The sequence below is a fragment of the Coturnix japonica genome, chromosome 1 (assembly GCF_001577835.2).
Source record: "Coturnix japonica isolate 7356 chromosome 1, Coturnix japonica 2.1, whole genome shotgun sequence".
NCBI lineage: Eukaryota > Metazoa > Chordata > Aves > Galliformes > Phasianidae > Coturnix > Coturnix japonica.
Genome location: NC_029516.1, coordinates 155,311,010 through 155,334,184, shown reverse-complemented (window position 1 = coordinate 155,334,184; position 23,175 = coordinate 155,311,010). Strand labels below are relative to the sequence as shown.

At 38.8% G+C, this 23,175-nt stretch overlaps 2 long non-coding RNA genes across 2 annotated transcripts in view; both read left to right on the top strand.

Moving 5' to 3' along the window:
• LOC116652770 overlaps window positions 1-2,629 on the top strand; it is a 54,764-nt gene extending 52,135 nt beyond the window's left edge. The window contains exon 3 of the long non-coding RNA XR_004305960.1: window positions 2,581-2,629. This is a non-coding gene — a long non-coding RNA (uncharacterized LOC116652770). The remainder of the gene's footprint in view (window positions 1-2,580) is intronic.
• A 176-nt stretch (window positions 2,630-2,805) lies between these two features.
• LOC107308229 lies at window positions 2,806-18,427 on the top strand. Its single transcript, XR_001552695.1, has 4 exons — window positions 2,806-3,311; window positions 4,428-6,492; window positions 7,012-7,257; window positions 14,946-18,427. It is a non-coding gene; the product is annotated as an uncharacterized LOC107308229 (long non-coding RNA).
• Window positions 18,428-23,175: the final 4,748 nt, after the last annotated feature.

Genomic DNA, 23,175 nt, shown 5'->3' with positions numbered 1-23,175 from the left:
AGTCTAAAGGAAACTATAACAGCCATAAAATGCAGAAATAACGGTGTGCTTGAGGTATGTTGAAATTACCACCATTTCTCCCTCAAGCCATCAGTCATGTTTTTCTTAGAGTACAAGACTGGCAGGTCTGCATGCAACCTGCAGTGCCATAGCCAGGGAGAAAAACATCCCTAAAAACCTTAATACAAAGGAGGCAGCTGGTTGAAAAGATAAATTAGTGCCAAAGTACTCAGACAAACTATTCAAACATAAGCAAAGGAAAGAAATACTCAATAGCCATTGAAAAACATGCCAGATGAAGTAATTGATGCTCAGCTGTTGTGGTACAAGGTAATAACAGCCAGCGTACATATTCATTTAAATGTTCTCCTCTCTAAAGAGTAGATAGTGGCTACAAGATTACACTAATTTCAAAAGATCTTGTAGTGACACCTGTAAAAAAATTAAAAGACAGTCCATATATTTTCTGTTTTCAGGAATTTGAGATTTATGTTTCTCCAGTAAATACCTCTTTTATTTGTTCTGTGTCAATCTACCCACTGCACTGAGCTCTTTTCATCTTTGCTCTAAAAGAAAAGTGCAATATATACACTGCTTTCAAGGAAAGATTCTCAGTCAGTTTTTCCTTTCTTATAATACCTGAGTTGACAGCATCCTCCACTGCAAAAAGGGCTACCTCTGCTCTGTAGCTTATGAAGCTGAACCAGGAAGTGAGATAAACCTCATCACAGTCCCTGAGTGTTTTCTGTGACTCACCTGACACACATAGCTTTGCATCCATCAGTCTGCCTTCTATCAAGCAATTTTGGCCATAAAATAATAATCTGGATTGCCCTTGAAGCAGCCTGTGGTGGAGCCTTTCTGCAAGAGTTCTTAAGAATATATCCAACATCAGCTGTGTAACAGCTCTACAAAGAACCAAAGATCTCTACAAAGAATGGGATCACATGTTGGATACATTGTTTGACTGGTCCAGCTCCTCTAAAGGTCAGTGGCATGACATTAAAGAACAAGAGTGGGCTAAATCTTTCTCCTGGGAATGTGTCTCAGTTGAAGGAGTCTGAACAGAGTTGCATGCAGACAGTCGCTCAGTGTGCAGTAGGATCCAGAATGACAACAAAATTAATCAAGAAGAAAAAAGGTGCTTGAGAACAAGACAGAGGATATGCTGTTATGAAAACTCGGTACAGCCAAATCTTGAGAAACATGTGGAAATATGTGCATTGACACTAAGAGATCAAGAGGGCTGAACAGATGTCTTATGAGAAGAGGAAGAAGAGCCAAAGAAGGGATGCATGATCTCTTAGTCTTTAAAGAAGACTGGAGGGGCTATGGGTGAGTTTTGCAAAGCTGTGAAACAACTACTCATTAAATTGTGCAGTCCTTGGATTATGTACAACTGTTTAAACTGGTAGGATCTTGATTTAAAACATGTAAAAGAAGGTAAGTTTCTAGTGAGTAGTGAAATTATGTAATTTATAGCTATAAGATCTTGTGGATGCAGATAACAGAGGCTTCAGAACAGTCTCAGACAACTCACACACAACCAATCCATGAAGATACTTAAAGGAAAAGAATGCACTTTCTAATACATCTGACAACATCTGGGGACTCAGGAAGCACAAGAAGAAGGGACTATGCAAAATGTCAGGGCTTGTATGATCTCCTGAAACACCATCTTCTGTTGCCAATGATGACGTAGAAAAGAGAGGAGGATAAACATCTGGTTTAACCCAGACAGATATTTCTTCTAATGGAGTTCATCAAATGTTAAAGAAAGAAAACAAGAAATGTATTCCATGATAGTAATGTTTCATATTGTATGCAAGCTTCTGTTAGTCAAACCCACACAGCTGCTGCAGTGAAAAAACACAGTTGTTTCTGACATGATATAGAGTCTAAAGGTGGAGAATGACCAGGTAGAAACATGATTATCTAGTATTCAATTTGTGTGCAACATTCAGAAATCGGCAGGAAGTGAATAAGGATAATTCCATCATTACTGCATAGTGCTCACACTTTAATGCTTTTATAATGTACAGTAGCCTTTCTGAGCATTTCCACAGTAATTGCTGGGTCGACTCAGAGTGCCATCAATATTCTGCAACTGCATTATACTGCATAATGCTAATGGTATTAAAGAGTGATACTGAACATATAATTGCAAATGAAAACCAGGATGGGAAGGAAGCATTGGGTAGACTGTATGTTGTGACTGAGGCAGGAGATACTTTTTAATAGTCCCATCTTAAGGGGTATAGCTGATGTGTTCAAAAAGCTGTTCCACCCAGTTTGTCACCAGGGGAAGATTTGATCTGGTGTGCATATAAACATAAGTTTCTGCTGAGCACATGAACAAGCCTGCTGAAGATCAGGATATCATTCACGTCTTCAATAAGAAGTTAACTGGCTTTATGGATATCTATACCAGGATCTGCAACAGTGGTATTTACAGAGAGTGCAAAAAAATACATATCTTCAGGTTTCAAATACAAAACCTGGAATTTCTTGATTCAGTATGGACTACGTAACACTTCAGGATAGCATTATTTGCTTAATTTGAATGTTTCTTTGCTGCAGGATATCCACTGCAATCTAAACACAAAGTGACATATGAAAAGGAATATAACGGCAAGGACAAATGCTATCACAGGTGGGGAGCTTGGTAACTGTACAATTTCTGTACAGACGTTGTCAAGAGCAACTCCAAAAAATGAAGCACTACATTCACCCAGAGGTAAGAAGGAAGAAACAAGGAATATGTCTTTGCTCTTTTCACACAACAAAAAAACCACACCACAGCAAATCCATGTCTGCTGGAGAATAGTGCAGGCCTTCTTTGCTGCAGTGGAACAGTACACATTTTGTCCACCAAAACTCTCCAATCCTTTACTGGAAACTTCTGAGCTGAGTAGTCCAGACAGATTTTACTACACCTCACTGTCCACTTACGTAGACAATACTTCATTTGTGTTTCAGTGAGTATGCTATGGGAGAGAGTGTCAAAAACATTAAAGTTAAGATAATCATCATTCACTGGTATCTTTTATGTCCACCAAACCAGTAATCTCAGTGCAGAAGGTATCCAGTTGGTCAAGTATTATGTCCTTTTGGAAACCTATGCCAACTTCTCCCAGTCATCTTCTTGTCCTTCTTATGTTTGGAAATGGATTCCAGGAAGATTGCTCTATCACATTTGCAGGGACTGAGGTGAGGTGTACCAGACTGGAGTTCTCTGGATTCTTCTTCTGACTTTTGTCAAAGAGAACAGCAGTGTCTACTTTCGTACAGTCCCATGAAATCTTCTGAAGGTAAGTCTTACCTGTAAAGAACAAAGTGGAGAAGATTCCAAGCGACTTGGCTCTTTTCATGCACTTTGTCACCATGTCCTCTCCCATTCAGTTGCAGGTTCATGTTTTCCATGGTCTTCCTCTTGTTGCTGATATAGAGTGGAATTCATGAAACTGTTATCTTCAGCGCCTTAAGCAATTAGGACTTCCTAGTACTACACCATAGTAACAGAAATAACACTGTGCAGCAGAAAAACCTTAGGGATATTCTTATCAAAAACAGAGTCTGCTTTTTCACAGAATATTCTTTCCTGAGTTCTATAAATATTCTTAAAACACTATGTTATAAGGCAATTTTTAACATTCCTTTTTTGCCATTCCATGATGGTAGTACAGTGGTTTTTTTGTTTTTTTGTGTTTTTTTTTTTAATAACTACTTTTTCTTTTCCCAGAATTTTTGTGAACTAAAGGCTCATGGGATTAAAAGGAATAATTTGATACAAGACTTGCCATTTCTGTAGAAAAATAGGTCTTTCTTTTCCCTAAAAGCAAACACTCTCCAAGTTTGCATTTCTCAGCAGCAGTATGTTGGCCAGCTGTCCTCTGCTTGCAGAAGTTATAGTTAATTTCAACCAGGTTCACTATGGCAGAGAACATCTAAATAATTTTGCTATTAGTAACAATAAGCAGATGAAAAAAAACATCCAACATATCCCCTGTTTTAATGACAAAAAATTACTTACATACAAATGGAGAGCTGAGTTTTCAATAGAAAATTCAAATTCTCTGACATACTTCTTCACATAAATAAGTAAATTTATTTTATGGTTATGATAATAGTTTTCATTAAACTATGCTTCTTATCCTGTTTATGAGGGTGGATAGTGATAGGACAAGGGGGAATGGCTTTAAACTGAGACAGGGGAGGTTTAGGTTAGATATTAGGAGGAAGTTTTTCACACAGAGGGTGGTGACGCACTGAAACAGGTTGCTTGAAGAGGCTGTGGATGCCCCATCCCTGGAGGCATTCAAGGCCAGGCTGGATGTGGCTCTGGGCAGCCTGGTCTGGTGGTTGGCGACCCTGTGCACGGCAGGGGGGTTGAAATTAGATGGTCATTGTTGTCCTTTTCAACCCAGGCCATTCTATCATTTTATGATGCTGTTACATGAAGATTTTCAAGAAATTCCTGTGGCATGACAGCTCCTCCCTGGTCTGGGTATGTGGGAAAGCCTTGAAAAGGTCAGTCTGCATACACCCCATTCATACATCTGCTACTGGTACGGAGACAAAATATTGAACGTTGGAAGTGGAACCATAAACTCAATGGGCTATTCATGAGGGGAAGAGGGAAAGTGGTTGGTTTTTTTTTGTTTTTTTTTTTTCCCCTTTGTTACAGTAGACCTGTGCTCATGTCACTCAAAGATGAGTACAGTGAAACACCAGCTCCAACATGACAGCCCTGGCTGATAGTGCCAAACATTGCAGTGCTCTATGTAATGACTTGGCTTGATATCTGAAAAGAAAAAAGAAAACATTTATCAGTTTCTTTTCCTTTCTATTCTTGGACCGTCTAGTTTTTTCAGAATTTTAGAGAGGTTTCTTTGACATAGTCTGTAAGACGCTTTTTGTGGATGGCCCTTTATACTTAAATGAAATCTGTAAATTCATCTGAATTTTGAACAAGCAAAGCCGCTGGGAAATTCTAACATCACTGTAATATCTCTGGTGAAGTCTTGTCTTGTTTAGGCTGTACAAAAATATTCCCTAAACAAGAAGAAGAAGGACCCATGTCTGCATTGTGCCTGGATAAACTTAATTTTATGTGGAAGTAGAAAATAACTATTTTTGAATTACTAATGACAAAAGTGAATTATGAACTCTCATTTTTTTCCTAAGTTTTTGTTATTGAAGTGTGAAAGGCTGGAAAGGCTGGTGCATACACTGTGAAAGTGGATGCATGTAATGACTCAGTTTGACTAGATGATGGGAATTTTAAAATGAAAGATGATGACGTTATTCTTCTTCATCACTTCAGCTGGAGAAAAGGCATCACAGCACAGGCTAAACCAATGTGGTTTTATGGGACCATGGCTTATCAGATTTGCAAAATGTCTGTGATGACCAGATAGGCAAACACAGGCCTAAAGACATAAAGATGATTCCTGAGGGAGAGGAGGGGCCAAATGCAGTGAGGACTGCGCAGAAGAAAAGCAGTTTGAGAGCTTTCTCTTTTCCATGAAACATTCAAGAACATTTTAAGTTACATGCCACTGCTTTGGAGAATTAACTCAGAGGAGGCACTGTTAGCTCTGCAGACTAGCAAAAAACCCCAAAGAGATGAGGATATTCAGATCCTGGGGACACCAACCAACAACTTGGGTCAAACTTCCTTAAGAAACAGAACTGGAGGAGAAGAAATAAATTCAGTTTCCCAGTAATCTAGCATGGCTTTTTAACGATGTATATGTGGGAAGAGGCATCTTTAAAAGTTCTCTGGAAATAAACATTTAATCCATTATTAAAACAGTCAGTAGTCTGAGTAACTGTTACTCTTGTTGTCAGGAATAATTTAGTAATTTAGCATTGTGTCTGTTGTCAACTTGTGGTAAAAGAAGGTTGAGTTGAAGATAGTTGTCAGTGACACAAAGAGCAGTGAACTGTACAGCAGGAGTACTAAAGAAACGCTTTTGTAAGTGTCAAACAGCAAAGTTCCTTCTGACAAAGATGGAGACCTCACCACCAGCACTTCGTGTCTTCTTTTCAAAGGAAGTTTTTCACACAGAGGGTGGTGACGCACTGGAACAGGTTGCCCAAGGAAGTTGTGGATGCCCCATCCCTGGAGACGTTCACTGAGTGGGTTTCATCTCATGCTGAAATGAATATTCCCATTACAGTTTCCTGTTGCTAACAAAAGTAAATAGGCACTTTGAATATCTATTGAAGACAAACTGTGCTTCCCAAGTCTCCTTTTATCTCTGATGTTAATCAAGGAAATACAGATAACTGGTGAAGGTTTAATACAGCATTTACAGTCAGCAACATTCTTCATCAACGGGACATTGCTTCAAAGCCTTAATAAAATCGCTTGGGATGTTTAAAAAGATCTCACTCCTACTCAATTTATTTTGGAACACAATAAAAGAAAAAAAATCTTACTAGACCAGAAAAGAGACAGTAAAAATATGCTTATTCCAGATCAAGGTAAGAACCTAAATCTTATGAGTGTGTTATCAGATTTCTCCTTTTCTGTTTATATGTTCTTTTGATACTTCCTCTTGCTACACTTATGTACTCCACTATGTATTGTACTCGTCTGTAGGCATTCAGTCTTCTCTTTCTGGCACAAATAGTCTTGATGCCAACATTAACACAGTGAATTCTATTTTTTGAATAAAGTATCTGAAAGTCCTTCTGTAGGAAAAACTAACCCTTGACTAACCCTCAGGTTCAAGAAAGATGAATTCAGCTGGAAGAAGGTGCAGAGAAAAGCTATTATTATGATTAGTGTAGTCAGGAGCATATTTTGTGTGAAAATTAGGTGCTCAGATAGCTTAACAAAGCAGTTTGCAGAGAAGTGATGCAAATGTTCTTCATAAATACACCAGAGTGTAGTGCTATTTAATGTAGAGAAAATGCTCTTACAAGCACAAAGAGACATAAACTGCCAAAGAATAAATTAAAATTGGATATTGGAAAGAAGAAATCTATTTTCTGTTCCAGTGACATCATGGATAAGCCTTCTAGCAAGTCTAATAGGGAAGACCAGGAAGTATTCAACTATGGCTTCCCAGCACCCAAAGGACAGAGTCATTTGATGCACCTGAGCTTCTTGTGACAAAAGAGGGCTGGAGTATGTGGCTGAGGAATTTGCTCGCAGTCCTGTTTTCCTCACATACCCACCGCAGACATGGAATTTTAGCTCATTTGTTTCTGGCATCAACCTGTAGCTGTAGCAACAAGTTTCAGGTAAGTAAATAGCTCAGAAAGCCACAGATCTCTGTGGAAAATAGTAATACCACTTTATCACTTTGATTGTAACAAGAATATTCAGTGTTGATGGCACCCTTCTGCTATTGATCCTTAATTCCTAGCAAATCTATGCTGATGCCATGGCACATCCCAGCTCAGGACACTCAGCTGCAAATCATGGCTGCATTTCTGGACACATCACAAAGAGAAAGAGATGGGAGAAGGATGAAACCAGTCATAGAGAATCTGTTATCAAACACGTATCTTTGGTACAGCTGAGGGTCAGGTGATTTGGAGGGTGGACTCGATTTTTTGAGATCCTTCCAACCCTGTCAGACCTGTCATTCTCTGATTGCTGAGCAGGAAAGAACTCTGACCCAGGATTCAGCAGAAGAGTCACAGAAGAGTAAAATAAGTGCTGTGAAAAGTATATGTTGGTTCTGGTTCAGACAGGTTAGGGTATGTTTTCTGATCTCAGGCTATTCTAGAGGAGCAGGGCCAGAGCTTTGCTCTCCCTTCTGTACAACCCAGCACCCTGGAGTGAAGAGGAAAGGAGCTGCCCCTGCTGCAGCTGCAGGATTTTTGAGCAACCTTGAGAATTAAATATATAACCAAGAATTCTTTGCTTCTTCTCTTTACTACTTGTGCGCTCGTTACCTTTCTTACCTATTCTACTGTGAGTTGCTAGTACTTTATTGTAGTTAATACATCCTTGATTTTTTTTCCCTGTAAATTGTCATGTAATTCAATGAACCTGAAATTCAGTATTAAGAACAAAGAACTGCTCTTTTCTGTTGCTGCAAGATGTAAATGAAAGAATAACTGCTACGCATGTACAAGACCGTTTCATTGGTTTTGTTTCCTTGGCATTACTATTTCCTGACCACTAGGGAAAATGAGATTTGCATGGTCAGAGCAGTCTTCAGTGTACTTGTCTGTGTTTTGGTAGAGGAAGTCCCATTCCAATCCCTGTGACTGAACCATCCCAGGAGCCCCAAGTAGTCCTTTGTAAGCCTACTTCTGTTCCCAGCTGTCTTATCTTAACAAAGGACTGAGTGCAAAACACTGCTCCACAATCCTTGATCTTACAAAAAAGCCAACCAGTTTCACTTATTGACCTCAAGAGAGTCGAGGTTTAAAATCTCAACTAGATAAGAATTCCTCTCCTGTGCTCTCAACTCATTTTTAATACATAACCCATAGTAGTTCTCCAAATCGGCATCCTGCTGCACATGCATGCAGTGGTAACCATGCTGAATATGACTCTGTAAATATACCAGGCACAGCAGGGTATACTGGCTAAGCTAAGTGTAAACTTTTATCTCCCAGAAGAACCTGGATAAATTTCAGTGGAACAAAAGCTTTTGATTAGATTGCTCTCACACAAAAGAATTTGTGATACATTGTTCGTTTTAGTGATATTAAATGTGCCTCTTATGTGCAAGATCATGAGCAACATACATTTAACGGCCTGACATATTTAGAGACTTAACAAATTTTCTTTCTGCACACCAGATAGAAATTATAGATATGAGAGCTGAACACAAAGCAACAAATCTATAAATCTAGTATTTTATCAACCTATTCCAGCTGTACAATTAGAAAAGTTATCAATTACATCACCACCAGTGATACATACTTGCTGAAGTTTCCCCTTTGGGAAGATCAACCTATCATGAGAGTAAAAGATGTACATCACTGAAATTACATTACACTCCCAGGTCATGAGCAAGGTTATTTGGAAGCATTGCACTGCAGATGGAACAGATGTCAAACACCAGGGAGTGCCAGAATTTTCACTTTGCAGTCTATGAATATACTAAATAGGAGATCACTGTGATGATTCTCAAGAGGTCGGTTATTTTCATGATCCATATCCAACTGAATTTTAAAAATTTTTTTAAAGTGGAAAAATGAACTGAGAATACATAAAGTTTAGGGTATTTCAAACAGTAGTAACTGCCAGGAAAAATGTATATTGGTAGCTCTCTCTTCTCCCCTGACTCTGATCTGTGTCTCAGAGCATCAGCACAGTGCCTCTGTGATACCAGGTTGGATTCATCCCATCTACTTTTATATGCCTATAACTGAGCTGGTCATCCTCAAGCTTTTTATAAAGAGCAGGGAAAACCGGACATTTCAGGAACAGTTCATGTGATTTCCTTTACACATCTACCTTGAGAAAAGGTAAGTGATGTCTTAGTGCCTGCTTCAAAAAACCAATCTAAGCAGAGAAAATCAGGTGTAGGCATTTGTGTTCCCTCAGATGAATTTTATTTTGGAATTTGCATTTTCAAACATCCTCTTGGAATCAAACTTTTTTATTCATAATTGAGAGTAGGAAAACTATGTGATCATTTCATGTGCAAACAGAAACAGAAAGTTTAGTTTTTGTAGAAATGAACACAAACAGAGCATGAGCCCTTTTTTAAGCAATAGGTAGGGATTTGACACAGTTTGCAGAAGAGTTTTTTATTTGACCTTACCCAGGTAATCTAGCTGTGATTTGTTTTGATTTACAAATTTTCACAAGAAAAACATGGGTCTTCCTCTCTTGGAGGCAGTTTTGAAATTACCCTTCTAAAAATTCATTTTTAAGAATAAACCTCTCCATTGGCTTTCTGAAGATCCTCTGCACACTCCTCTCATCTCTGCACCAAGCTCTTCTCTCCTCCCACTGCTCCATGCTGAGGCCTGGTTGTATCTGTTATAGTTTATTGGCTGGCACTAATCAGACCACTTGACTAGGAGCTGCCTCTGTGTTTTCCCAGTATATGGCTGTCTGCGCTCTTAAGTGCTACAAATGTATGTTGCCTGTTAGACACTAAGTTTCATAACAAATATAGTACAAGGGCTTTTGTTGATGTAAACAGCATGTGAATTTGACAGAAAGCATGCCCTGGAAAACTAGCTGGGAGCCTATGGAGTATTTTTGACACATAGAGAGAGCAAGGACTCGAGGCACATACATGCAGAGGCAAGAGTTGCTTCTTCCATCAGCTGGAGGTGGTTAGAGATGCAGAAGTGTAATGGCCTTTTACAAACAATATAAGAATCCCCACAGCAGCTCTGAGTAGTTTTCGTGTTTTTAAAACAGAACTCATAATTGTTGGAAGAGTGGCAGCAATTTGCAGTCCAGCACGGAGCTATCATGTGTTGTTGTGCTTTGCAGCAGAGGTTAATGAGAACACAGAGTAGGAAGTTATCACTGAGATAAATCCCTGATTTTAGGACAAGTAAACCAACAAAGAAACAAGAGGCTTCTGAGAAAAACAGGGAGGCACAGAAATCTGTTTGGCTGCTTGTAGACTGCTAGCACTGATGTAGATGTGCTCATCTAAAGCTGCTTAAATGAGTGTTAAATTCCAGGACAGATTTTAAAGGGTGAGACACTCACCCAGCTGCCATGCACTGTGGCTGGTAGCACACATCATCTCTACCAGCAGCTGTTTGGTCATGTTACTGTGGTGAGTGAGACATAGCATTTCACCAAAAGGGGAGCTGGGGATTTCCACCTATAGCAAATGCTGCTTGAAGCCAGGGACATTTCAATCTACATCCAGATGAAAGCCCCATTTTGTTTGGAGAGCTGAACTTTGCTTCCCTTCTGTCTTCTGACTTCCATCTTGATTAAGACTCTGCATTGGAAGTGGACAGTAGCATAATGATAACAATAGAGAATCCTTTGGTGCTGAAAAAATAATCCATACAAAAAGATTGCAACAATTCACTGAAGGACAGGTTTCAATTCTGAACTCTAGATGTAAATAGACATCAAAATAGTGAACTGCAGCCTTCAACCAGGCAACAGAAGGCTTTAGATTTATTACACATTGCAGTTGTATTAAAGCATCCCTATAGTATATAATGAAGGACAACACAGAGAATGCTGAGCTCTTGCAGTAAGGCCACATAGTGCATTATTAGCCCAGTGTTGTGCTGAAGATAATCTTTCCCTCTTGGGAAGATGGACCAGCCCAGGTAAACAACATGCCGCAAGTCTATCTACCTCAAAACCAGAAAAACTGAAAACAAGTTGTATCCTACTTTCTAGTACTTTTGATGCCAGGACTATCACAGGACAACCTGAAAGTGGCATAGCAGTAGCAGCTTGGGACTATCTGGGAGAAGAAGACTCTGCCTTCTTCCAAAGCACTGAATTTACTGAAGAGTCAAGTGCTAAGTGCTGCAGCTGCAGAGCAGTCATACAACTTTATGCTCCAAAAAGTTCAAGCAATATAATATTCAAAAATGATTTTGATTAGCACATTAGTATTGCATCCAGCAAAGGTAACAAAGGGTTAAGCTTTGGCTTAATTGAAACCAATAAGAAGTTTTAGTGGATGTCAGTGGAAGCAAAAATCACCTTTTGATACAAAACAACTTTCATATTGGAAAAAAAATATTCAAGTCCACACAAATGTTAGAACACTAATTCCAAGTTAGCCTCAAGCAGAATGCGTTGTTTTTCCAGCATACCAATCTGGCTTGGAGAAGGATTAAACCACCCTACCCCGTGGTTTTCAGCTCCAAATTCCACAGAGTGTGTACCTGAAACCACATTAAATGTGTACTGACACCACTCACTTCTTGGAAGACTCTCCAATCAGTTAGTGGCATTGTCCAGCTGATGTGTCTGGAGGCATTTTCATGCAAGCTCTGTGGTTAAAGCTTAATCCTGAGCCAATTTACTGTATCTGGCCCTCTGCAATCTCCCCTTCTATCAATCTATAAAGAAAAGAAAGACCATGTTCTTACCTGGAAGGAACCTGGTATGGCTATTGCAGAGCAGGAGGTTGCTGAAGGCAAAATTCAAACAGCCAAAGTTGGGCTCCTTAAAAAAACAATATGGATACACAGTGATCCAAAAGCCTCAGCTTCAAACCACTCCTTGGGAGTATCTGGTACCCCATGTACAAATGGTATCTGGAAAAGCCAAGCTTTGGATGTCTTCCAGAATAATGGACTGTGGTAGATTCAGCCTAGCCACTATCCCTGTGTGGCCGCCATGTAAATGAGAGCTTGGACTGGAACAAGTGGCTGGCTGTACTTGGCACCTGTTGATATCTCCCTGGTACCACAGCAGTGTGCTGTGGATGAGGCTGAACTTGCTGTCTAGCCTGGACCTGCAGGTAATTAAGAGTGCTCAATGACTGTGGAGACAAAGGTAGTTTGGGTGTGATGAGACTGATGTCTGCTTTCAAATATTTCTGGGCCAGCAGCCTTTGCTGGGAATTTTAGTCTGCTTTGATACATGAGACTCTCCAATCTTCTTTTAGAGAAGTAATTGGAATTCTACAAAATTTATAGATGGTAAGCAAAATCTAGGTGATATATATGCTGCCACGGAACAATTTCAGAAATGGATGCTTCTGAGAAATTGTTATTGCTTGTTTCAGATCATCTTGAGCTTTTGGGACCCTATCAAATGCCCAGCTCTTATTGACAAACAGAGGTAGAAGCCATTACAGCAATGCTCTTCAAGGGAAATTTGAAAAGTGCTGTCAGATTTCTGCTTCAAATAGATTATTGAGGATTTATTTGTATTAATTATGATCCTGATTTAAAGATCATAAGCAGAAAGGTTCAGTCCCTTTCAGATTGGCATCAGTAAATACCTTTCACTCAGAGTTTCCAGATGTGGAGGAATACATACATAGCATTATTGCAGTTTTCTGGTGATACTTCACTTTAGGAACCCAGGAGTATTACAAACCTCATTAGTTCATCCAGACCTTTAGTAGGTCAGTTTTTGAATGGTGTAAATAAGAACAACATTGATTTCCCTTTAATCTTATTTTTCTTTGAAGATTTTAATACAGATATCCCAAAAGGACAAATCAAATCTCACATAGGTAGAATCACTCTCTACAGGTACTTCTGTTTGTCTGCACTGTAAAAAGTTGACTGAACCCCCCCCAAAACCTCCCATTTGAGTTAGGAAAGTCTCCAGGATTCCTTTAATATTAATGGAAAGATAATGATTGGTCTGAAGCCTCTGTGTGTCCTAGGATAAATAAATTCCTATCCAACACCAGAGATATCCCAGTCTCGAAGATACACAGCTGAACAGTGGGAATATTCTGGTCTTATGCACATTCAAGTACTAAACTTTGGATTTAAACACAGACATTCAAATGAATGCTAACCTCACTTCCCCCCTTGTATCTGACTCCCCCAGCGTCTGGCAGCAATTTGAAGCCTCCAGTTCAGAGAGTGACAAAGAAAGAATGAATCTTGTGAAACACGTGGGAGAAAAGTTAGATGCAAACAGAAATGAGTTTCAAATATGTATGTGTCAGAGCACAAACATTCTGGTGGATATCTGCAAGTGAAATCCCAACATTTTTATTGGGTTTAAGTTTTTATTTGGTTCAGCAGATTCCTTTATCCTTACTATTGGAAATACTGTAGAGCATGTAAAGCTCTAGATAAAGCACTCTAATGATTTCAGCTGAAAAAAAATATCCCAGCATTCATGAGCATGACACGTAGGTTTAAGGGAAAAGCCTTTTTCTATAGCAAATGTTAGCTTTGACCCTGCTGTCTTGTATTCTAGTAGCTGAAATTGATACATGGATAGGTGTAGAACATGAAATCTATTGACTTTTAACTGGTGCTGAAACATTAATATTGAAGAACAGTAAGAAAAGGAAAAAAAAAAAAAAAAAAGGAAAGCATAGCAAAGCAAAAAAGGCTTATTCAATTGACACTGAAGGCAAAAAAGCAAAATCTCAACACTCCAGGAGCTCTCTGTTGTCTCAAGATCTGTTTTGAGCAGCACACCCATAATATTCTGCTGGAAATACATTTCAATATCCTCAAAGATTAAAATTTAATATCACACCCAAGAATTAAATTGTAAAGGCTTTGAGCTAAAGTGAAAGAATTTAATCTTAAAAAAAAAAATAAAAAAAAATTGTCTGTGATTACAAGCAGACAAGAAAGCTCTAAAAGGCAGAAATTGAATTCCTTTTTGCCTTACAATTTCTATACTGCTGATGCAATACATGGGATTTTACCATAGCTGTTATATGAGCTAGGACTAAAGGGAATCACAGAATAAAATCGTAGAATCATTCAGGTGGGAAAATACATTGAAGATCACACAATACCACTGTCCACCAACATTGCCCACTAAGCCATGTCCCTAAATATTACATATACTCTTTTCTGAAGCACTTCCAGGGGAGGGAAAACCACATATAAATGAAGAGGTTTTTACCTTAATATCCACCTCCAAATAGATATTTTTGCTTTTATAATATATAATTATAGCAAATATCCTTCTTCCTATCCTTCTTGATGTTCATGCAGTGGTGATTTAGAGCTTCTATTTAAAGACATGTAGCAGAACCAGTAAAGACATGAGCATAACCTGAGGGACTTTGTATTCTTTTCCTCTCTAATTGGGTTTTGTTTTGTTTTGTTTGTTCCAGTCCAAAATTAGATTGTTAATTCTGCAAAGCAGAGACCCTGAAGTCAATTATCCTCTCATTTGCTTCAGTCAAAGTCACTGGAATTTCACTAACTGTAAAACATACAACAGTGGGCAGTGAATGAGACTTGTATTACTATATTTCCCCTGTGTTAAAAGTATAGGGGTTTGTGATGTGGTCACTTGAGAAAAGTTCACTAAACACTGTACATGTGACTCTAGCATCCCCATTGTCATTTCTTTACAGGAGTGTTTCCCGGTGGTCTTCTTGAACCAGAAGAGAGAAGTGCTTAGCTCTGCTAAGGGGAGTTTTGCCTCCTAAAGCTGCAGTTGCAGTAAGAAATATTTATTTATTTTGTTCAATTATCAATTTGGCAAATGTATTTCTCTCTCCAAACTGATTAGTTTCTTTGTCTTATAGCTACAAAAGCAAATTATATTCTCAAGTTTAACATTCAGATTTTTCAACACCCCAGGCTTAAGATCCTCTTCCCAAGGGATCACTGTTTAGCAGTTAATATCAGCGGTAGGAAGATGGTTGGAATGGATGACCGTAGAGGTCTTTTCCAGCCTTCATTATTTTATTATCAGAATGTCACAGGAGCTGAGACTACATGGCTGTAAATCCTAAGCAGAAGAAAGACCTTCCCAGAAGTGCACCATAAGGCATCTAAACAACTATGTCAAGAAGGGCTTGGCCTGAAGAACTCTTTAATGTGTTTTCCATTTCCAGTCACTTATAAATGAAAATCTGCCTCATCATATGCCCACATTCCTATGCTAATGTTTCTGAATCTCCCTATTTAACAAATGTTCCTCCACTCCAACTGTCCTGGACCTTAGATTTGAATCTAGGAAAGGATCTGAAAGAACATACATATGCACTCTGTCAGAAGCAGGACATGCTGATTCCATGGTTTGCATCTGGAGCAGCTGGCTGGGAAACCATAAGCAAGTCATACTTTCCACATGTGAGCTGCAATCTACATCTGGCATCTGGAGAATTTGTCATCTTGTTGCTCTTTCCAGATGCAGCCAAGACAGTGACTGGGATTTGAAAAGTTTTCAGGTTCTCTAAGGATGTTGCTAGGAAGCAGGAAGAGGATTCTGCCTTGCTGAAAACAAAAACCACAGGATAAAAAGGATAATAAAAAGTAAAGCGTGGGACAAAAAGGACAGTAGAAACCTTTGCATGAACCATTTTTGGGTCAGTGAGACAGTACATTTATCACATACAACAGAATGGCAAAAGAAGTGGGTATCAAAGGTGCTTCTAAATCCTGAAGAAAAAATAGCTTTCGGACTATGTCAAAGGGCAGACAAAGGAAGAAAGCCTTTACTTTACTTTTTTCCTTGTAAAATTTCCTTCAACTCTATGTGATGTGTAGAAACAAGTTGATATTGATATAAAAGCTAATCGATCCCCAAATATCACTCAATTATTTTGCTGTTCTCTTTGTACATGATATAGGTTACATACATATTCATAGATGAGCAGTATATATTGTAGAAAATGAGGGCATTATAAACTATGAAAGCTGTGACCTATTGTACTCCTGTCACTTAATGAAGCAGTTATTAAAATATAGCTGTGTAGTTTATTAACAATTTTATACATGAGATCTTAACCCAATACGTGATGCCCTGCCTTATAAGGAGTGCATTTGTTCAACACTGTTCTGCAGTATTTCAAATAGAATCTTTTTCACCTAAGTTGTCTTAAAATGAGGACTATTTCTGTCGAACAATAATAACCAGGTACAAGCACTGTCAGTTTGAAACACAGTGAATCAAAAAGAGTTAAAATGGAATTTTACCGCTACCCGCCAGTATTTCTGCTATATTTATGGATTTTATTGTTAAAATAAAACTTGAAGGGAACAAGGGATTTGACTGATTTTCTTTTTGCCACCTATTAATCCTGCAATAGATTTTGAAGGATATATTCAGACAAGAGGAACAATTAAATGCCAAAATGCTCTCAATAACACAAAGAAAATCTATAAATAGTATTTTGAGTCTCTTTCAGTTACAGCAAATGATAACGAGATAGTTGGAATATTTTCAAAGAGGGCTGTTTTGGTTTGTTTGCTTTTATTGCTAGAAATGTCCCTTTAACATTCTAATCTAAAAACGAATTATGCACATTTTCTCACAGCTAAGAAGAACGAGATGAATTTTAAGGAAGTTGTTAGTGTCAGGAAAGCTTATTCTGGCTTTGTCATGAAAAGGTAGTATGGCTGACAGTTTGCTTTGTGCTCTTGTTTTTTTGTTCTCTTCAGTGTTATTGTGAGTTAATGGGTGAAAACAAGATCTGTAACACTGCTTTAATATAGATTTTACTTGTTATTTAATGTACTTTGAAAAAACAGAAAATACTACTCTCTCCAAACACATGAATCATACCTGTGTGATACTGTCTGATTGCTGATCCAGGGAACACTTTGTTATGCTAAAGTTCCTCTACTGAGATCTTAACAGAAGGTCGCAAGACTGCTGATTACTGTGAGCTGTGGTTTGATGGGCTGATTATTCTACTTAGATAGTTGATACAACTAAACTTATTTCACCTAAAATTCTAGCCTGTGTTTCACTTTTTACCTAGCAAAATATCAGCTTTCTTTTCATTGAAGAATTTTTGAAAATGTGTGAGTTTTTTTAAATACAAATTCCCAGGTGCCAACTTGAGGTTTACCTCTAGAATTTATCTCTAGAAAATTTTGTTCAAGTACTGAATACATGCACTGCTGCTGAGGGCTACAGATGGGTTGACCCACCAAATTGGAAAGATACGGATTTGATAGGTGGACTGTTTCATGGATGAGGAGCTCATTGTGAGTTTGTATCCAAAGTGCTGGTTAGTGGCTCAGTGTCTGGATGGAAATTCTGCGGCAAGTGGCATCTTTCAGGGATCACTCCTTGGACCAGTGCTCTTTAATATCTTCATCACTGACACTGACAGTTGGATCAAGTGTCTCCTCAGCAAGTCTGCTGATGACACCAAGCTGTGGGGTACGGTTGGCACACCAGAAGGATGGAGTGACATCCAGAGGGATCTAGACAACCTTGAGTAAAGGTCATGGAAGAATGTCATAATGTTCAACAAATTCAAGCACAAGGTCTTCTACCTAGGTCAAGGCAACATCCACTAGCAATGAAAGCTGGGGAATGAAAACTCTGCCAGCAGCCCTGTCAAAAAGGACCTGGGGGTACTAGTGTTTGGGAAGTTGGACATAGGCCAGCAATGTGCCCTCACAGCCGATAATGCCATCTGTATCCTGGACTGCACCAAAAGAAAGATGACCAGCAGGGTGAGGGGTGTGATCTTGTCTCTCCTCTCTATTATGGTGAGGCCTCACCTGGAGTACTCCATCCAGATGTCTTCAGTGCGGGAGAGATGTGAACCTGTTGGAGTGCATCCAGAGGAGGGTCACAAGAATGACATAAGGGATGGAACACTTCCCTATGAGGACAGGATGAGAGAGATGGGGTTGTTTAGTCTGGAGAAGGCTCCAGGAAGACCTGAGAATGGCCTTGCGGTATTGAAAGGGGAACTATAAGTAAGAAGGGGACAGACTCTTTAGTGGGATCTGCCAATATAGGACAAGAGGAAATGGATTCAAACTAAAAGAGGGGAGATTTATATGAGATATAAGGAAGAAATTTTTTTAAGATAAGGGGAGTGAGCTACTAAGGAACAGATTGCCCAGGGAGATGGTGGATGCCCCATCCCTGGAGACATTCAAGGTCAGACTTGATGGGGCTCTGAGCCCTGATCTAGCTGTGGATGTCCCTGTTCATTGCAGGTTAATTGGACTAGATGATCTTTAGGTGTCCCAACACAAAAGAGTCAACAATTCTATGACCAAACTGCAACTCACTCACTCCTTTCTCCTGCAAAGCAAATAGAAGAAAGACTAGAAGACTCATGAACTGTTTTTAAAGCCTAGTAGGAAAATAAAAGCTGTGTGCACAAGGAAAGCAAAATGCAGAATTCATTAAGTACTTCTCATTGGCTGGTGGAGGTGCAGCTCTTGGAAGTCTGACCTTGGTACCCATAGTGGTCACTTGGAAAGACAAATACCATCATAATGACTGTTTCCCATCCTTTTTCCCCCTGAGATGTTATTGCTGAGTACAACATCATATGGCATGGAGCACACATTTAATCAGCTTTGGTCAGATGTCTTGGCAGTATTTCCTCCCAGTTTCTTGCCCATCCCTGGCCTACATACTAAGGATGCAGAGTAGGAAAGGAGGAGAGCCCTGACACTGTACAACCACTGCTCAGTAACAGCCAAATTAACTCCATCCTAGGCAGACACAGTACAGGGTTTCAGCTTGTAGTGTCACCTGTCAACCTCTTCCTTTGCTACCTCACGCCCTGTGTTTGAACTCAGAAGAATCACTTCTCAATGCCTCAGTTTACCCAGGAGGAAAAATTTGACTCCTTCAGTATATCAAACATAGTTATTCACAAAGTGCTTTCGGAGCCATGGATAAAAGCGTGATAGAAGTGCCAAATACATAGTGTTATTTTTAATCTTAGAATTTTAAGGCTGCCTTCTCTAGATATATTCAGAAATTTGGCTTAGATGTATGCATACTGAATTTTATGCCTTTCATCAAACCTAGCCCTGCTTTGCTAATCTTTTTAATTTACATTTTCTTTGTATGTCAGGTCCCTGTTTGGTGAATCCATGCCCCCAGCAGAGAGTTTGGAGATTGTTTCAAAAGCAGTTTAATCTTTTCTTCCCACTAATATTTAGGAATGATGTTGTTTGATTTCTTCCTGTTAGGAGGTTAAAATAAAACCCCTGTTAAGGCTACAATTTACAGGTATTATTTTTTATGAAGAACAATATCTACAATATTAAGCTTTGGAATTACAGTGACCTACAAAAAGCCAAAAAAAACCAAAAAACAAAAAAAAACCCACAAAAAAAAAAAAAACCCACAAAAAGAAAAAAAGAAACACAAAAAGAAAAAGAAAAAAAACACAAAAAAACCACAGAGAATAGATCTGCTGTAGGGATAAATATTGCTTGTTTAAAGTTACTAACAGAAGTTCCAAAGATAAAAGGAGGACAGGATTTTATAGCATCTCATTAAACACTGCCTACTCTATGTACAGAAAGGATGACAGTGGCCTCAGGTATTGTAAATTAGGCCAATGAAAATTAAGAAAATGAACCAAGTTCAAAAGGATGAGGAAGAGTCAGAAGAACCATTCTGGATTCTAGTGGGATGTACTAATCAAAGACAGCCAAGCTGCATATAGATCCTACTTTGTTTGATTTTATTCATGTGATTAGAAACATTTAAGGGGAGAATATTTCTAGGAGTAAAGCAGGGCTGGAACCAAAGTTAAAGTGGAGTCAGCTTGGACATTCAGCCTGAGAAAAACTGTACCCACAAAATGAGTTGGGTGTCTTGCCTCAGCAAGGAGCCACTTAGGCACTTCATCAGCAGCAGCAGAAGATTCCCTCCTTTACCAGACAGCTGTGCTGTCAGAATCACAGAACTTATGAGGACAACCAAGGTCCTGCTCCTTTCAGACCAGGATCTCATAATCTACTTTATGTATGCACACAGCCTTTTGTAAGTGAGCACCACATGACTGCCAGTCAGCCTTGCCCAGCGGTAGTGAGGTTGACACTATCTTTCTCCCTTCTATGGCTTTTGTACTGGTGGGCACCTTGCAGCTCGATCTCAACATCAAGGCTACAGCACAATAAAACATGGCCACTGCTGATCCTTCAAGAGTTTAGGGATGTACAAGATGCAGAGAGATGGGCATTTCTGCATGAGGTTGTACTTATGTATTTCTGCAACACTACCATGAATGTAACTTGTTATCTGAGATTTACACTCTCTGAACTAATCTGATTTAGTCCTCACCCCTCCCCGCAGGCTCTTTTTATCAATCACACAGCAGTAACAGTCAATAAGATACTCATAAAATTCACCATAAGAAATGAAGAAGTTTAATACAAGATTCCCCACTAGTATTTTTAAGTTATTTACTGTTTAAAGACCAAGTATAGTCTTTACCTAATAACCAGCGGACATCAAATGTACATTTGACTTTTCACCTTTTCCTCTTCCATGGTGACACATCAGTGACTCTGGCTGCCTGGAAAATGCAGTTTCATAAAACATGGTTTTGATCATTTTTATTCTTGATCCTTTTTGTAGGGTGTGAGTTTCAGTACATTACTATTACCTGCTAATTTCACGGTTCATGGCTAAACATAAGATGATAATTCAATTGTGGTGTTTTTTTTCTGATGTTATAAACAGCAGGAGTAATGCTGATTTACACTCTCAATATCCACAGAGGACCATGTATTGTTATTTGTAATATAGGCAAGGGATTTTTGCAGACACCTAGTCATTAAGTTATTTAAAGTCTGTCATGCTGTAAAAGAAGACTTAATCCATAGGATGTAGAAAGTAAGGGATTAAAGTGCTAGAGATCTCAAAAGAAAGAGATTACTGACAAATAGATGAAAGCAGCATATTCGCTTGTTGGGGGGCAATAATATGTAGGCAACTAGAAGACAGTGAGCAAACATGTGCAGTCCATTTTTTAAACAAAAAATATTATGTGGCTAACCAAACACTAGCAAATCATGGTATTATAAGGTATTTCTAGCTGAATACAGTTTCCACATGATAATTCAAGATAATTTATTGACAAAGTAATGATGATCTCTTAAGTCTTCTTACTCTTGTTCTGGCAGATATCTACTTCATGTTCTGTTCTGATGAATATGAAAATAAGGTCATAATTACAGTTCAAAAACCTATTGAAAGATATGAAATCAATAGCTGTCCTGAAACTGGTACCAGAAGAGAAATATTTTGCATTGATTAAACTTACAATTCACTGTGGAGCCGTGCACTGTTGTAGCTCTTGATCCTACAGGAAGTTGAACATTTTCCCTCTGCTCCAGCAGACCACTCATGTGTGGATGACAGATAAAGTCCCCCTGACACAACTGGCACTACTCATATGCTTACAGTTAAACAGGTCCTTAAACATTTTAGGCTTTAAGCCAGGATACATAGCACCTCACAAAAACAAGCCTTTAATTAAGATTGATTTATAGTCCAGAACTGATTTCTGCAGTGCTCAAGGTCAAAGCAAGTTTTTGCTCATTCACAGCCTGTGACTCATGCTGCTTAAGGCACCTGGGTTGCATATTTAAATTATCATTATCCCACAGACTCTACACAAGCAAAATGTCCCTTGGTCTACCTACAAAAGCTGACATATTAATTATAAAGATCAGAATTTGGGTTCTTTGTACTTGTTTAATCCTTGTACTCTACCTGTTAACAGTCCGCTGTAGCGAAAGGTTTTAGGTGATGATATGTGCTACCAGCAAAGGGGTGATTTTTCTGCCATTACCAGAAGTAGCCATATCTATACACTGTGAGAGAGTGAGTGGGGGAGGTGAAGGAATTCAAAGTGATCATGTATGGGGCCTGTATCTTTTACCTTAATCTTATCTATCCTGGAGACTTCCACTCTTCTGGCTGCTTTACAGGCTCTGAAAGCATGAATAAGTCACAAAAGTTGAAAAAGGGATGTTAAATCTATTATCCTTTGATTGTGGCATATTTTTCCCACTGGAAAACAGCAATTCAGTGTTATGGGAGTCTGCTCCCATCAACATAGGGTAGCCCTTCTGCCCTCTTCCATCCAGAGAGGTATGGCTCTTTCATATCTTCTCTCTTACAAGGGAAGTTAAGGTACACAAACTTCCTTAAGTGGCTGAAAATCAACAGAGAAATAAGATATTCCCTCTGCTATGGGGTGTTCTTACCACTACCTCTAAGGGAAGTTAATTTTTTTAACGCCTGTCCACTGAGTTCACGAAAACTAAAGCTTGTTCAGCTAAATCAGAATTTCTTTATAATAGGAATGGCTGGTCAATAAACATAACAGCATTGATCTAATTTCAGCAGAGAAGAAAATGTTTTACTTTATGTCATAGAATCATAGAATTACCCAGGTTGGAAAAGACCTTGAAGATCATCAAGTCCAACCGCAGCCTAACTAGTACCCTAACTCTAAAAACCCTACACTAAATCATATCCCTGAGTACCACATCCAAACGGCTCTTAAACACAACCAGGGATGGCAATTCAACCACCTCCCTGGGGAGCTTACACATATATGACATATATTTTAAAACTAGAATTTCAGAAAAAAATCGTGATAAATGGTTTACAAATTAGTGAGGTGACCGATCACAAAGGATAACTGGAAATGAATAATTTTTGAATGTTTGTGTTTCTTATGAGCACCTCCAGGTATCTGGGTTTCATCCCCTGGTGCATAACACTATTCTCAGTGACCTGGAAGATAACATAACATTGTTGCAGATAAGATTTACAGATCACAGAGTAAGGGATGGGAAAAAGAGAAGAGGCTCTGATACTGATCAAGAGAGCTGTGTTAAGCA